Source organism: Mytilus galloprovincialis, chromosome 11, assembly GCF_965363235.1.
Source record: "Mytilus galloprovincialis chromosome 11, xbMytGall1.hap1.1, whole genome shotgun sequence".
Taxonomy (NCBI): Eukaryota; Metazoa; Mollusca; class Bivalvia; order Mytilida; family Mytilidae; genus Mytilus; species Mytilus galloprovincialis.
The window spans coordinates 940,055-954,637 of NC_134848.1; the positions used below are offsets into that span (position 1 = coordinate 940,055).

At 34.4% G+C, this 14,583-nt stretch overlaps 1 long non-coding RNA gene and 1 pseudogene across 1 annotated transcript; one reads left to right on the plus strand and one right to left on the minus strand.

Moving 5' to 3' along the window:
* The first annotated feature begins 1,997 nt into the window (after positions 1–1,997).
* LOC143050949 (uncharacterized) lies at positions 1,998–12,941 on the plus strand. Its single transcript, XR_012970503.1, has 3 exons — positions 1,998–2,062; positions 2,486–2,745; positions 11,708–12,941. It is a non-coding gene; the product is annotated as an uncharacterized LOC143050949 (long non-coding RNA).
* LOC143051105 (uncharacterized) lies at positions 3,640–5,568 on the minus strand (annotated as a pseudogene).
* Positions 12,942–14,583: the final 1,642 nt, after the last annotated feature.

The window sequence follows — 14,583 nt, forward strand, 5'->3', positions numbered from 1 at the left end:
CCGTGGAGACTTGAATTCGTGGGTTTTACAAATTCTGCTTATAGAAAATTGTTTTTTCCAATGTAAAACACATGACTACCTGATTGTGTTATTTATTCGCTATTATACAATAATACATTTAAACTTCAATCAATACGTTTTATGTAGTTCATTCTTGCATAGTTGTTGTATCGATTAGAAGAGTTTTCTGTTTTAGTTTTTCATATTCAAAAACCAGATCTTACATTGATAACTTGGTGAGAAACACGTCGAACAAAATAAAAATCATTCTCTGAAGTCAATACAATATACTAGACTAAGTCAACAAAAGTAACTATACGCAAGTTTGAACTCCAATGTAACCTTTAATATAATAAATAGAAACAACTGTTAAATTATCCATTGAAAAACATGCATTTGAACAGCAAATGCATATGATTAAAAAAATCTGACCGAATTGGAAAGGGAAAACATATCGTGTAATTTTGCGGCAAATGATGACAAAGGTCGGCACCTTATTTCGAATATGAGAATAAAGTATTCAAACACATCTGCAAAGGCATTCAAAATGTTAAGCAGACCATATTTAAGTTTGAAGTTTTAAGTTCTAAAATCGATTTTCATTTTTTGGTAGTGAAACAACAAGAATTGCAAACATATTCGCGTATTTGCCTTAAATCAATGGTTTTGATAAGAAAATAACACTGTTATAAATATTAGCCAAATGGGCAATTATTCATCTTGGTACAGTGTATTCAATTTCATTATATATGGAAAATACATTGCCTTGTATCGTTTCTTTTGTTGACGAGTACTACTTCTTACGGTCGATATAACCTTGTGTCGACTTTATGCTAAGGCAACAATTCCACATTAGATTTTTAATTTTAAAAACTTGAAAAATAACTCTGCAATATATCACCTTTCTTCAACGGTTGCGGTACTTGTACATCTTCGGATTTCAAATGTTTGGCTTTGAGCGTTCCCGATGAATGTAAATCCAGAAAAGCGCTTCTGTCGCATAGAATTATTAAACGTGTTGTTTTCATTTTTTACTAAAAAAATCATCAATTTCACTCTTTCTCTCAGACAGCGCAAAAATTGGTCTTGAATACATTTACAACAGTTTTGAAACTGTTTTTCTGAAAAGTTAAAAGTGCTATCCAATTATGAATCAGAATATTTGACACTTTTACACTCTCCCACTAACTAGATTTGTTATCGGGGTAGGATTTGTGTGTAGGTAAAAATTTCTGTACATAACATTTTCGGAACGATGTCTGCTGGACACCTAAAACGGCCTGTATGGCTTGAAATATATAATGTTCGTTATTCAAAATGTTAATCGAATAATTGGCGGTTGCTTGTTTTTATTATATGCTGGCACTTGACTTTTCATGCAACAGATCCTTGTAAAAGCGTTTAAAGTGTACTCATTCTAATTATGTTGCTTCGTAAGATCTGGTTTTGTTAATTGTCTTTGTATTTGCGGGAAAACAGAAAGGGAACATTGTTCAAACTCCGTCCAATATTCTGGGAAATATCGAGGTCGAAGAATTTACGAATTTAATACACCGAGTTCAATTCTACAAAGTGGGAGTGATGGAATTAGTCACGGACGTGAATTTGAACTTCAATGGGAAAACAATGTTCGTTGGGTAGGGAGGGACAGAGATTATGTCTTAAATCTGGATTAAGGTAAAGCTTACAATCGGTGCGTCGTGGAGGGGGGATAACTGTTTTCTGATGATTTTTTTTTCATTTTGTCGTGTATATAAAAAACGGAAACAATTATTTCCCTCAAAAATTCCAATGATTGTAAGCTTAATTTACTTCTTTCAGTTGCCTAAATACTTAATCGAGTTCTAGAATATACTACCACATATAATTTGTTTACTCATCTCACCTAACTGTCGAAAAATCATATAGAATACGAGACATTATACGAAAATAATCCATTTGTTTAATATGTATTTTCCGGAAATTTTATCCATTTCCGTTGTCGATATTTTGTTACATGATCAAACGAACATCTACTTTCGTTTTCAATTCTTATATAGCCAACGACAACATAAGGTAACTGGTAAGTTTGTTTTTTTAAATGAGTTATATTTATGCGTATTGAGTTATACATGAAAATGAATTGAAAGTCGATTTGTAATATTTTGATCTCAGGCCTGTAAAAATCATAATATTTTATGTGGCACGGTAGTATTGCCTGGCCCATAAGGGATAATAATAGCCTTTTTGGAATTTTCACCACTTTCTAACATCTACATTAACAGTTAACTGAAGTACTTTCATTTTACTATTCAGAAATGAATTTGAATATGTATCATGACCGTTTACTTTTTTTTTTTGCTATTTTTAAAACCTAAGGCCATTAGTGCTTTTAGGTCTTTTATGGTGCAGTGAATAAAAATTCTGTCATTTCTGGTGTAAATGTCGCGTCTATGTAGGTTAGTAAAATATTTCAATTTATTGTATATCTTTTATTTTGTATTAGATGGCTGTTTGTGAAATAAAAACTGGTGATTGGCGTGGTGATATGACTCTGTCCGACTGTATGATGCACATGCTGAAGAACGAGATCATGTGTGACGTCACACTGAGGGTAGGGGAAGGACGAACACCAATCAAAGCACACAAATACATGTTAGCTAGCCGGAGTCCAGTATTCCACACTATGTTTGAGGGTTCTATGCCTGAGACAGGAGAGATAGCTATTCCAGATATTGACGAAAGCACCTTTAACGATATTTTAGCGTAAGAATTTTTTCCAAAGACCTTATGATGTTTCCTACACTCCCAAAACTTCGTCAACCTAACAAGTATCGTGGTGCATTTTCAGCTATGTTTCCCGTATATTCCCGATAATTTGAAGTCATAAAGATTCAATAAAATTCTGAACTTTGACATGAAAAAGAATCAGCAAAAGACCGTAGTATAACGAAAATGCAAAAGTGAACACTTACTTGAAATCAATGCCTGTTCTACTTTCGCCCCTCAAGTTCGTCCACCGGATGTACAACCTTGTGACGTCACACAGATTATGCCAAGCACATTGCATTTTCGCGTTTTTTGTTCAAACTTTAAGTTAATTTAAAAGGGTGAGTATTGGAAAAAAACAACAAAAATAAATAAGTAACAATAAATTTTCAACAAGTAACAATAACAAAGAAATTTGGCAAAATTGTCTATTCTATGTCCTTGCAATGGAATTAGGCATGCAGTAAATCTTAGTATTCCTCCTCACAGCCCTCAGTTCTGTACAGTATTTCAGATGTGTCCAGCGCTGGCACCGATAATTGTCACACTGCACCCATTTGGTAAGTTCAACACCAACCCCAAGTCTAATTTGATTGGGGATAAACTGCTTACACACACAACATAATTCGACTTCTTGAATTTCTTCATCGTTTGTATTGCTGAAGTCCATGGAGTCATCAATGTATTTGTGACTAGGTCCTGGATTTTGAGACGTGTTGCTATGTCCTGGTTTATTACATATGCGGCTAGGTCCTGGTGTAAGTGATGAAGCAGAAGTGGACATATTCTTTTTATTTTGTTTTCCAGTTTTCTTACTACTCTGGTTGCTTGGTTTATTTTTTCCTTGGTTTTCAATGTGCTGTTTCACCTTTTCTGCTACCGCACTTTCAGTTATTGGCATACCAGAGACAATCTTTCCAAGGGTTTTCTTTCTTTCTTGTCATTTTCGGACTTAATTTCTTTTAGTTTGTTTATTCTTTCCGCAAAGAAGTATGGTACAGCAGTATCATGGTCTTGCATATCTTCAACAACATCAGTCACAGTACTTTCAACAGCTACCGTTACTTCTATATTTATATCAACTTCGACTACTTGCATTTGTATCTCATCTGTTTTTGGTTCATCTGAAGGTTCTTTACATTCCTCATTTCTTGCAAATACCTCTGATGGTTTCAGTTGATCTTGGTTGATGACAGTCTTATCCAGGGCGTATATTCCGGTCTTCCCAAATGCTTACTGAAGGTTTTCTGGGGACAGAGCTTTCTGGTATGCATTGCAGGCTAGTTCACATATATTGTATTTGGTTATTACTGAGGAGTTTTGACGTATGGTTTTGTGACATTCATTATCATAAATACGCTGCAACGCCCCTTAACATCCAACATCCAAAGGTTGTAAAATATGTGAGGTATGAGCTGGCAAGACGTGAATGATGATGTGGTGTTCCTGTGCCCATTCAATTATGTCAACTGCCACATGTGACTTATGCCCATCGAGGAGAAGCAGTACGTTGTCATTGTTTCTGCCAGGAATATATTTAAGAAAATAGTCTGTTAAATATTGTCTGAATATCTTGGTATTGGACCATCCTGAGTCTGATACTGCACCAACAGCACCAGGTGTTGCACCATTCATCAATTCATTATTCATTTTTTCCCTTCAAATACAAAATATGGAGGAACAGCAAATCCTGAGGCACTTCCACATCCAAGTATGGTGGTAGTACTAGACCTTCCAGATGTTACTGATGATGTGGTACATTCAATTCCAGATACACCAACCATTAGGTGGTTTATGATTCAGTGTTATACCCTTCTCATTAACATTAAATATGTAATGTGGTTTATCCTGAAGATTGTATTTTAGGACTACTTCCTTTAAGCTTGCAAAGTAATTTTCAACATAAGCAACAGAACCGCATTTTGCACGTAGAATCTCTAAACTTCTAGATTTCACCACTCTACGTTCTGGCCATCTTTTTATGAAACCCTCAAACCATCTCAAAGTAAATTCGTCATTCCTTGGTTTTATTTTGATTGTGTTGGCAAAATCAGTAGCTAGATCTGTAACTTCTTGTCTAGTGTACCCATATCCATATGAAGCCATGGACTTGACATGTTCCATAATCCGTGCCTCCTCTTCAAGCGAAAATACAGGTGCCCTTCCAGTGGTGAGACAATCTGGACTTATTTTGCTAGTGATTCTATCACGTATAGTTTGCCTTGGGACATTAAATTGTAAAGCTGCTTTTCTCTGTGACATTTCATTATTCTTTACTGATATGTATGCATTTGTCAAAGCCGTGGGACTGTACAACCTGTACTTTTTATCATGCCTGAGGAAGGTAGGTTTAGCCTGAAATGTAAAGTGATGTCTTTTGTTTATTGCTGTATGTAAAGTGCAACTTCTCAGCTAGATTTTGAGCCCTCCATAGTAAATATTGGTCAGGAATCAACAAAGCCTTACCTTTTTTTTGCAACTATGATGTTGTGGGAAAATCACATCTGGCAGTAGAAGCCATCTTATAGCGATAACTCATCATTTTTCCCGAATTTTTCAGAATCTGTGCCAAAAATGCCTTAAAACTTCCATATTTGTTGGATACGATTTTTGCGTTTGCTTGGCCTGTCATACTTTTGTAGGTCACGAGTTTTGATCACTTGATTGTAAACAAACCGGCAACTCAATTTGAAAGGGATTTCACCTGTGTTTTAATAATAAAAAATCAATCTAAAGATGGGTAGAAAAGGGAATGAGTAAAAATGGCGATTTTGACAAAGATTTTTTTATTTTAATGTTTTTTACCTGTTTCAACCTCATGTTTTGGTTTCACTTTTTCCACGTTGTTCTTTTGCTATATATTGAACACCGCTCAGCTGTAAAGTGACGTCACGGGTCTTCCGCATGTGCGATAAATGAAAACAATGATGGCGGACGAACTTGAGGGGTTGAAGGATTAACCATGTTTAAATTACCATTGCTAAAACTCATCTTTACCCTGAGGCTAAAATGGGCATGTTTATATCACTAAACTTAAGGCTTGACAGTTTTCCTGTCGACGGTCAGTGGATCTCTCCAGGTACACCAACTTCCTGCACCAACAAAAACTGGAAGCTATGATATACCCATTAGTGCTTAACGTAGAATTAACAATCAAATTGGTTAACCTATACGATATGTATGTGTCTCAACTCACTAACGGCATGTTTTCTCAAACTTGGATACCAGAACAGTCATCTAATCTGTAAAATTTCCGATTGTGTCCTATTCCCGATTGTGTCTTTTATTCGATGGTGACTTTTTGAATAAGAGTGGATTCCCATGGCAGATGATGCATGCATTGTAGGAGACGCGTACCCTGTCGACTCACCCGGTCTTGTTCCTTTTAAAGTTCATGCAATTGCCTTCAGTTTTTATTTTTTTCTATCTTGCGTTGTCTTCTCAATTGATTTTTGAGATTTGAACATTGTTATTGTAAATTAAAAGCAGCCAGATGTGTATGCGTCTGCCCTTTGACAGCCAGATGTGTATGCGTCTGCCCTTTGACAGCCAGATGTGTATGCGTCTGCCCTTTGACAGCCAGATGTGTATGCGTCTGCCCTTTGACAGCCAGATGTGTATGCGTCTGCCCTTTGACAGCCAGATGTGTATGCGTCTGCCCTTTGACAGCCAGATGTGTATGCGTCTGCCCTTTGACAGCCAGATGTGTATGCGTCTGCCCTTTGACAGCCAGATGTGTATGCGTCTGCCCTTTGACAGCCAGATGTGTATGCGTCTGCCCTTTGACAGTCAGATGTGTATGCGTCTGCCCTTTGACAGCCAGATGTGTATGCGTCTGCCCTTTGACAGCCAGATGTGTATGCGTCTGCCCTTTGACAGCCAGATGTGTATGCGTCTGCCCTTTGAGTGTTGTCATTTGTGTATATGTTGTGTACAAGATGTAAGTTTGTACAAATTATAAATTGTACAGGGTTTTTGTACAAGTTATAAGTTTTTTGACACCGACCTTCTTGCAACAGGTGATACAAGTTTATCTTCTAAAATGTTTCAGTTAAATGTCTTAAATTCAAATCTATATACTTCAACTTAACATTTAGTGCCATTCTCATTGTCCTAAAACTGGAAATAAGGATACCTGAATGGTTTAAATTCTAGCTTTATTTTTCTCCATATACCAAAATCATATCCATAAAAAGTCGTTTTATATTCTAAAAATGTTTTTGTATCAATGATCAGTTTTAGACTGTATCATGTAGTATATATGCAGGAAATATGACAGAAATATGCAAAACAAAACACTGTTTGCTTGCATCATCCATTTGTGTAAAGCGGCTCATAAAATTCTGATAACTTGTACAAAAAGTCTGTACAAATCATAATTTGTACAACATTACAACTTGTACACAACATATATACCATTCATTCGTCAGAACCGCCAGCTATAGATTTTATATTTTATTGGAACCTAACGAAAAAAACATTTACAGTTTTATGTTATTAGGTTTTGATTAAGTATTGTCACCAGCAAGTAATACCTTTAACGGTCGAAATAGGACATAGTTTACCTCGCAGCCACTATTTTGAGAAATTTTCATCTCTTATTCCGCTTAAACTCGGATTAGAATGAAAATTATCTCGTGAAGAACTACCCAAATGTTGTAATCTCTACTTAACAGGGATTTACAACTTTTTTTAAATTTGAAAAAAGTGAATGTATATCATACGGAAGCCGATAAGGGCCATTCAAAAAAAAATTATGTCGTAATTTCGACATAACATGTTATAACGACATCGCTATGTCGTAATTTCGACATAACATGTCGTTATAACGACATCACTATGTCGTAATTTCGACATAACATGTCGTAATAACGACATCACTATGTCGTTTTAACGACATCACTATGTCGTTTTAACGACATAGCTATGTCGTAATAACGACATCGCTATATATATATATAAATAATATGTATTATGATTGCTAAGAGACTAAATGACACAGAAATTAACAACTATAAGTCATCATAATGCCCCCACTAATAAGAAAAGCCCCCGCATAGTCAGCTATAAAAGAGGGACGAAAGATACCAGAGGGAGAGTCTGTGACAATATATTTATATTTATGATTATATTTATGATTATATATTCTCAAAATTTTTATATTTAAAATAAATACAGGGGAATATCTATTAAGAAAAAACATGACCTTGTAAAAGGTTGTTCAATTGACCGCTGGGTTGCATATAACATGTTTACATGCAGACCAGGTGGTGACATGTAGCAATTACAATTAAAAATGTAGTTATAACACTGGACATACGTGTATTCTTCAAACATCAATTTCCTGGTTGGTCAAAACATGTCAATTAGAGTCAACTTAATAGATATTCATCCCTGTATCTTTAGAATTAAAACAATAATGGTCAAATTAATAGAAACCTTGACACTATTTATTTTCTGTATATATACTAATGTATTTTACGGTATAGAGGACAACTATTCCAAATAACCATGTGTTGTGTTACAAGTCCCCGAAATGCTGTGTGGCAGACAGCGTTATTAATTAATTATAAGCTCCCTTGGTAAAACTCCAAATTTCATATTTAATGTATTTCATTGTTAAATAATTTACATGAAGCTTAATAAGTACATATTTGTTAATTGCATAGCTTTTGCTATTTGAATTTTTTGGTTAAAGATATCTATTTATATTGTAAAGTTTAATATTTGCATCTTCTCAAAATCTTTGGTTACCTTCTTTAGTTACCTTCTGTGAGAAACTTTTTTATAGATCCCATTTAAGTTTAAAATGATACCAGCCGTGGGAGGGTGGAATAGCCAGTTAAGGTCGATTTTAACTTCAATAATATGTGGCATTATATGAGGACTGACATACAGTCTTATCAAGGCAAGCCAAGTTTTCCACCTCCCTTTAAATAAGCACCAACTACATGGCTTCTTGTTACAATGGTGAATTGAAGTATTGATTGCTCTATTTCTACTTTCAAACGTTGGGCACGATGTTCCTACAACCCCTAGGATCTAAAACAGAATCTTCGAAATTTCATCTGCAAAACAAAATAAAAATGTTAGAAAACACGAACCAATATTAAAACAAATTTAATATATGTTTTTAATTATGTTTTTACAGCTCTTGATCATATGATAAGTAATATCTTGTATATTTGAGGATTAAAATAACAAAGCTATGTGAAAAAAACGGATGTCCAACGTTACATTTATGAAAAATTATTTTAACTCTTATGTATAGTGATCCTATTTCTTATTCTCTGATCTTCTTGATTCTTGGTAGGAACAACGACATGTGTCGGTTCTTTGTGGCGTTAAAACCATTATTTTGCCAAGTTTCATTTGACTCTGTGACTGAATATTAAGGTGGAATAAGAAAAATGTCCAACAACGTTTTTCGTTAACTCAACGACTGAAAGTGAATTTTATAAGTAGATATAGCAGAAAATGAATAAAAAGAGTCAGACAATAATTATATCTCACAAAAGTACAAATATTTGCCTCATTGTTCGTGAGTTCAAATATTGCAATCTTCTCTACACAGTCGTTTTTCAAACGATAGCCATTTTGTCCAAGTTGATATTTCATTTTTCAAAGCAGTTAACGCGTATTTTTTATAATTGATCAAAACAAAAGGTAGATACACGAAGAGTAAAAAACGCCAAGATTCTTATTAACTACATATTTGGGTCTTAAAGGAATAAAATTCTTTCACACATTACAAAACGGTAGCCAATTTGTCCAAACGTCTGAACACGTCTAAAATCCGAAAGACGCCAATTTCCGACGTTACATGTGCTAAAGTTTCAATTAAATGTTCATGATAATTAAAACAAATCGTGTGGTGAAATTTGGAAAAAGATGTTGATGGCTGTCGAAAAAAAGAATATTGCATGTTGCTATAGACTCCGCCCGGGGACAAAGCTTCGACACAGGTTAAATTTTGCAATTTTTATTAATCGTTTATAGCTTTTAACGATTTAGTTAAAAGAATGGGGAAATGGGGAAAAAATCTCATTACATGAACTTCGGACAACTTTTGCAAAGACAAATTGGAGACACCAAGGCAGTCCTCTAAATGTAAAATGCGAATTGAAATTTATGTTGCGGAAGTACTCCGAAATAGATCATTTAAAGTCGTCACTTCAGTAAGGTGCAATCACCAATATTAAAAGACTTAATACCAGTTCACGGAATGTTTTACTTCGCGATTTGTCCTGCTATTCATGCTATAACTGTCGTGATGAAAGTAATTCCTGTACTAGCGAAGCCGGAACTTTTCGTCATTATAAACTTGTGCATGAAATGGAGGTAATTGAAAGACGAATCCCAAACAGCGACGAAAACCGTTTCATCGAATTAATAAAAACCCGGGATTATATTAGCCGTTTTCGAGGAAGATCCAGGAGTAGATTACTATAATTTAAAATGTATATCAGAAGTTAAACACTATAGATGACTTGGGAAATAATTCTCAAGCCAAGGTTCAAGTAATTGAAGGGGTGTATTTCGACAACTTATGTGCCAGGGAAAATACTTTTCTATTCAAATTTAACCAAGGGTAAAAATGTTCGATTTACTTGCAGAGTGTCAGATATATTTGTATTGGGGTTGAATTAAGATATAGAAATTTTACAATGACAGATGATATGCACCTTGAAAGTTAAACATCCTATGATAAAAGATTTGTACATCTAAACAATTTTTTTTTATGGAAAACCGTATACATGTACTTCCGTCCCATCTTTTCTTTCTACAGTACTGCATTTTTAGATGAAACAACTTAAAGGGTAAACATTATTAAATCGATTTCCACAACTTGAGGTCATTTATGACAAAATGACATCACAAAACACACAGAACCAGAATCAACCAGCATATAAAAAAACGAATAAAACTTGCAACAATTAATCGGAGTCACAAACCCTCTTCGACGCCGCATTTTAAGTGTAACGTATTTGAACAATTAGAAGTTTATATCGACCTTGATTGACTACTAAACCTGTCCACGGCTGGTAACATGTTAATCAAACTTGGGATTTATAAAATATATAAGTTTCTCACTGAAGGAACTTTACAATATAAATAAATATCTTTAACCAATGAATTCAAATAGCAAAAGCTATGCAATTAACAAATATATACTTATTAAGCTTTATGTAAATAATTGAACAATGGTATACACTAAATATGAAATTTGGAGTTTTACCAATGGAGCTAATAATTAATTAATAACACTGTCTACCACAGGTCACACAGCATTTCGGGGACGTGTCGGGCACTCTCCCTCTGGTATCTTTCGTCCCTCTTTTATAGCTGAATATGCAGGGGCTTATCTAATTATTGGGGGCTTTATGATGACCTATATAGTTGTTAATTTCTGTGTCATTTATTCTCTTGGCAATCATAATACATTATATTCTTTTATATATACATATATATATATATATATATAGCGATGTCGTTATTACGACATAGTGATGTCGTTATAACGACATAGTGATGTCGTTATTACGACATGTTATGTCGAAATAACGATACAGCGATGTCGTTATAACGACATGTTATGTCGAAATTACGACACAGCGATGTCGTAATAACGACATGTTATGTCGAAATTACGACATGCTATGTCGTAATTACGACATAATTTATTTTCTTTGAATGGCCCTGATCGGCTTCCGTAATATCATGTGTATTCTCCTATTTAATAATTGCTACAAAAATTGAAAACAAATATGCAAGGAAAGAAAGTATGGACAATTGTATGCCGATTACATAATTGTTCATAATCTTTACTACATTTTGATCAGTAGTTGCTAGGTAGGTTCGCTACAAGGAAGGTCACTAGTATTGAGTTTTTATTCATTGTCTGGAAGTGACCGATCTCGCGGGTCGAACTAAATTCACCCTTTAGTTGTTATTTCAGGTACATATACACCGACAACTTAGCAGTAACTAACTCTAACGTGACTGAATTGCTATATGCATCTGACAAGTACATGTTATCAAAGGTTAAGCGAGAATGTGAAAAGACCTTAAAGAGGACAGCCATGTCCAACCATGCAGCTAAAACTTTACAAACTGCATACAAATATCATCTGCCTGATCTTCTACAAGAAAGTCTTCAACACATTGAATTGAATACAAAAGCATGTCTTCTCTCAGAACACTCGTTAGTCCTCCCGAAAGAATTAGTAGATATAATCTTAAAATCAGATTATTTAAACTGCAGTGAAACCGATGTATGTCAGTTTCTCCTAAAATGGACCAAGGCTCAATGTGTTTCTCAGGGGATCGAATCAACCGGCGAAAACATGCGGAATCTTGTGGGACAGACTTTATATCAAATACGATTTCCAGTTGTTGACATGGATTTCTTTTCAAAAGACATAGCAAATATAGATTTTTTATCACGTGATGAGATAATAGCCATTTATCGTTCCCAGTATGGAATTAAAATTTCGAATTTTACAAATGACAAAAGACGAGACCCTTTCGAAAAAAAACAATTGCACACTGTTACGAGGTATAATGATTTTTCACAGATTTATTTTGAAAGTGACGGTACAGAGGCTTTAATCTTCCAAGCTGATACAGATATCTGGCTTAGAGGGGTCAATTTATTTCCGTATAATTCTGATGATACGGAAATTACCTTTAAAATATTAGATGAAACCAACGAGGAGTTTATTGTCCATAAAACTGAAATAGATTGTGATTATGGACGCGAAGCACGTCTTATAAAGCTTCCAAAACCGGTTCAAATTTTGTCCGGAAAGGAATACACCATAACTACACAAAATTATAGGAAGAATATGTATTATGGTATAATGTGTAATCATTCAGATAAAGCATCAGATTGTGACGTTTCAATAACATTCAAGAATTCACCAATGTGTACAGGTATATCAAATGTAGACCAAGGACAATTTGCTGGTTTTACATTTTCTGTGGAAACTTGAAAAATGAATATATATGTTCGAAACATGGTAAAATTGTAATTTACTCATAATTGGTGGCCCAATTGGAACATAATTTCGTTACATCAACGCTATTTAGTTTCTGGTGGAGTGTTGTCACATTGGCATTGATACCACACCTATTTCTTTTCATAAAGATTCGGTTGGGGGGGAGGTTCATAAAATTCAATGTAATAAAGATGTAGCAAACAGTATTGGTTAGACAATCCCGAATTAATACAAAATCGCATCAAGATTTGGAAGGAAGCAGATTACAAATTCTATACAAAAAAATAATAATAATAAAAACCAGTAAACTAATGAGTACGCATAAGTTATCACCATACACAAACAAACATAGTTTTGTCATAAAGTGCTTTCAAAGAATTTAATAAGGTATACGTAATATTTACATTCTTGGCTTTTGAATATTTTGTTTTGAGCATTCCTGACGAGGTTAAACAATTAAGGCAGCAGTAGTATACCGCTGTTCGAAATCATAAATCGATCGAGAAAAAAACAAATCCGAGTTACAAACTAAAACTGAGGGAACACATCAAATATTTAAGGAGATCAACGACACAACAGAAACACGACATTAAAATGTAACACACACAGAAACGACTTTTAATATAACAATGGCAATTTTCCTGACTTGGTACAGGACATTTTAAGAAACAAATGGTAGGTTGAACCTAGTTAAATCCAGAAGATGGTTTCGGATGACCTAATTAACAAAGTGTTTTTGAGGAAAATCGATGGGACAGTTTATCTTCAAAAACAATAATTACCTCATCACTAACTTAAAAGGGTATCAAATCCTTTGGAATTAATATAATTATATTGTGTGTCCATTTCATTTAGATACAGCAACTGTATGATTAAAAGAATGTATGTGGTAGACAAACATGAGACAGCAATATATAAACTCGAAAAGACATTGATAGCTTGGAAAATAAAGGCTAATGCATGTATCCAGTTTGAACTATCTTGAAGAATGAGGAAGATAACATGTAGTAAACCCATGGTTTATATCTGTCTGTCATCAGTCCTTGCTTCTGTAAGTCCGGCTGTCCGCTCGCGGAAAACAAATTTAACCCCGCCACATTATTTATGTATGTGCCTGTCCCAAGTCAGGAGCCTGTAACTCAGTGGTTGTCGTTTGTTTATGTGTTACATATTTTTTTCGTTCATTTTTTTACATAAATAAGGCCGTTAGTTTTCTCGTATGATTTGTTTTACATTGTTATTTCGGTGCCTTTTATAGTTAACTATGCGGTATGGGTTTTGCTCATTGTTGAAGGCCGTACGGTGACCTATAGTAGTTAATTGCTGTGGCATTTTGGTCTCTTGTGGAGAGTTGTCTCATTGGCAATCATACCACATCTTCTTTTTTATATACCAAAGCAAAATATCCTCATATCCATATGACCGTCACAATTACCATCCTTCACCCGAACGACCCAAAAAGGTATCTAAAAAACCTATCCAGTGTACTGATTGTTTATTAAACGTCCGAACTATGCATGCAACTATGCATCCCAAAATTGATCGCCCTGAAGATCATAAAAAACATTTTATTAAAATTAAGTATGTCAATAAAGGCTTTGATTTTGTAAATATTGCCGGTATATTTAACGACCATTCTGTTAAAGAACAAATTCCTGGATATTTTGACAATACTGAGCTACCTCTTATTTGTTATATTTACAAGAAATCTACCCGGAAATTTGTGTTTAATTATAGTCAATTGTGTAAAGATGTTAATATCAGTGAAAATACACCTACTTCATGTAATTGCAGTAATTTCGAATATATTTATGGACCCATTTCCCATGTTATA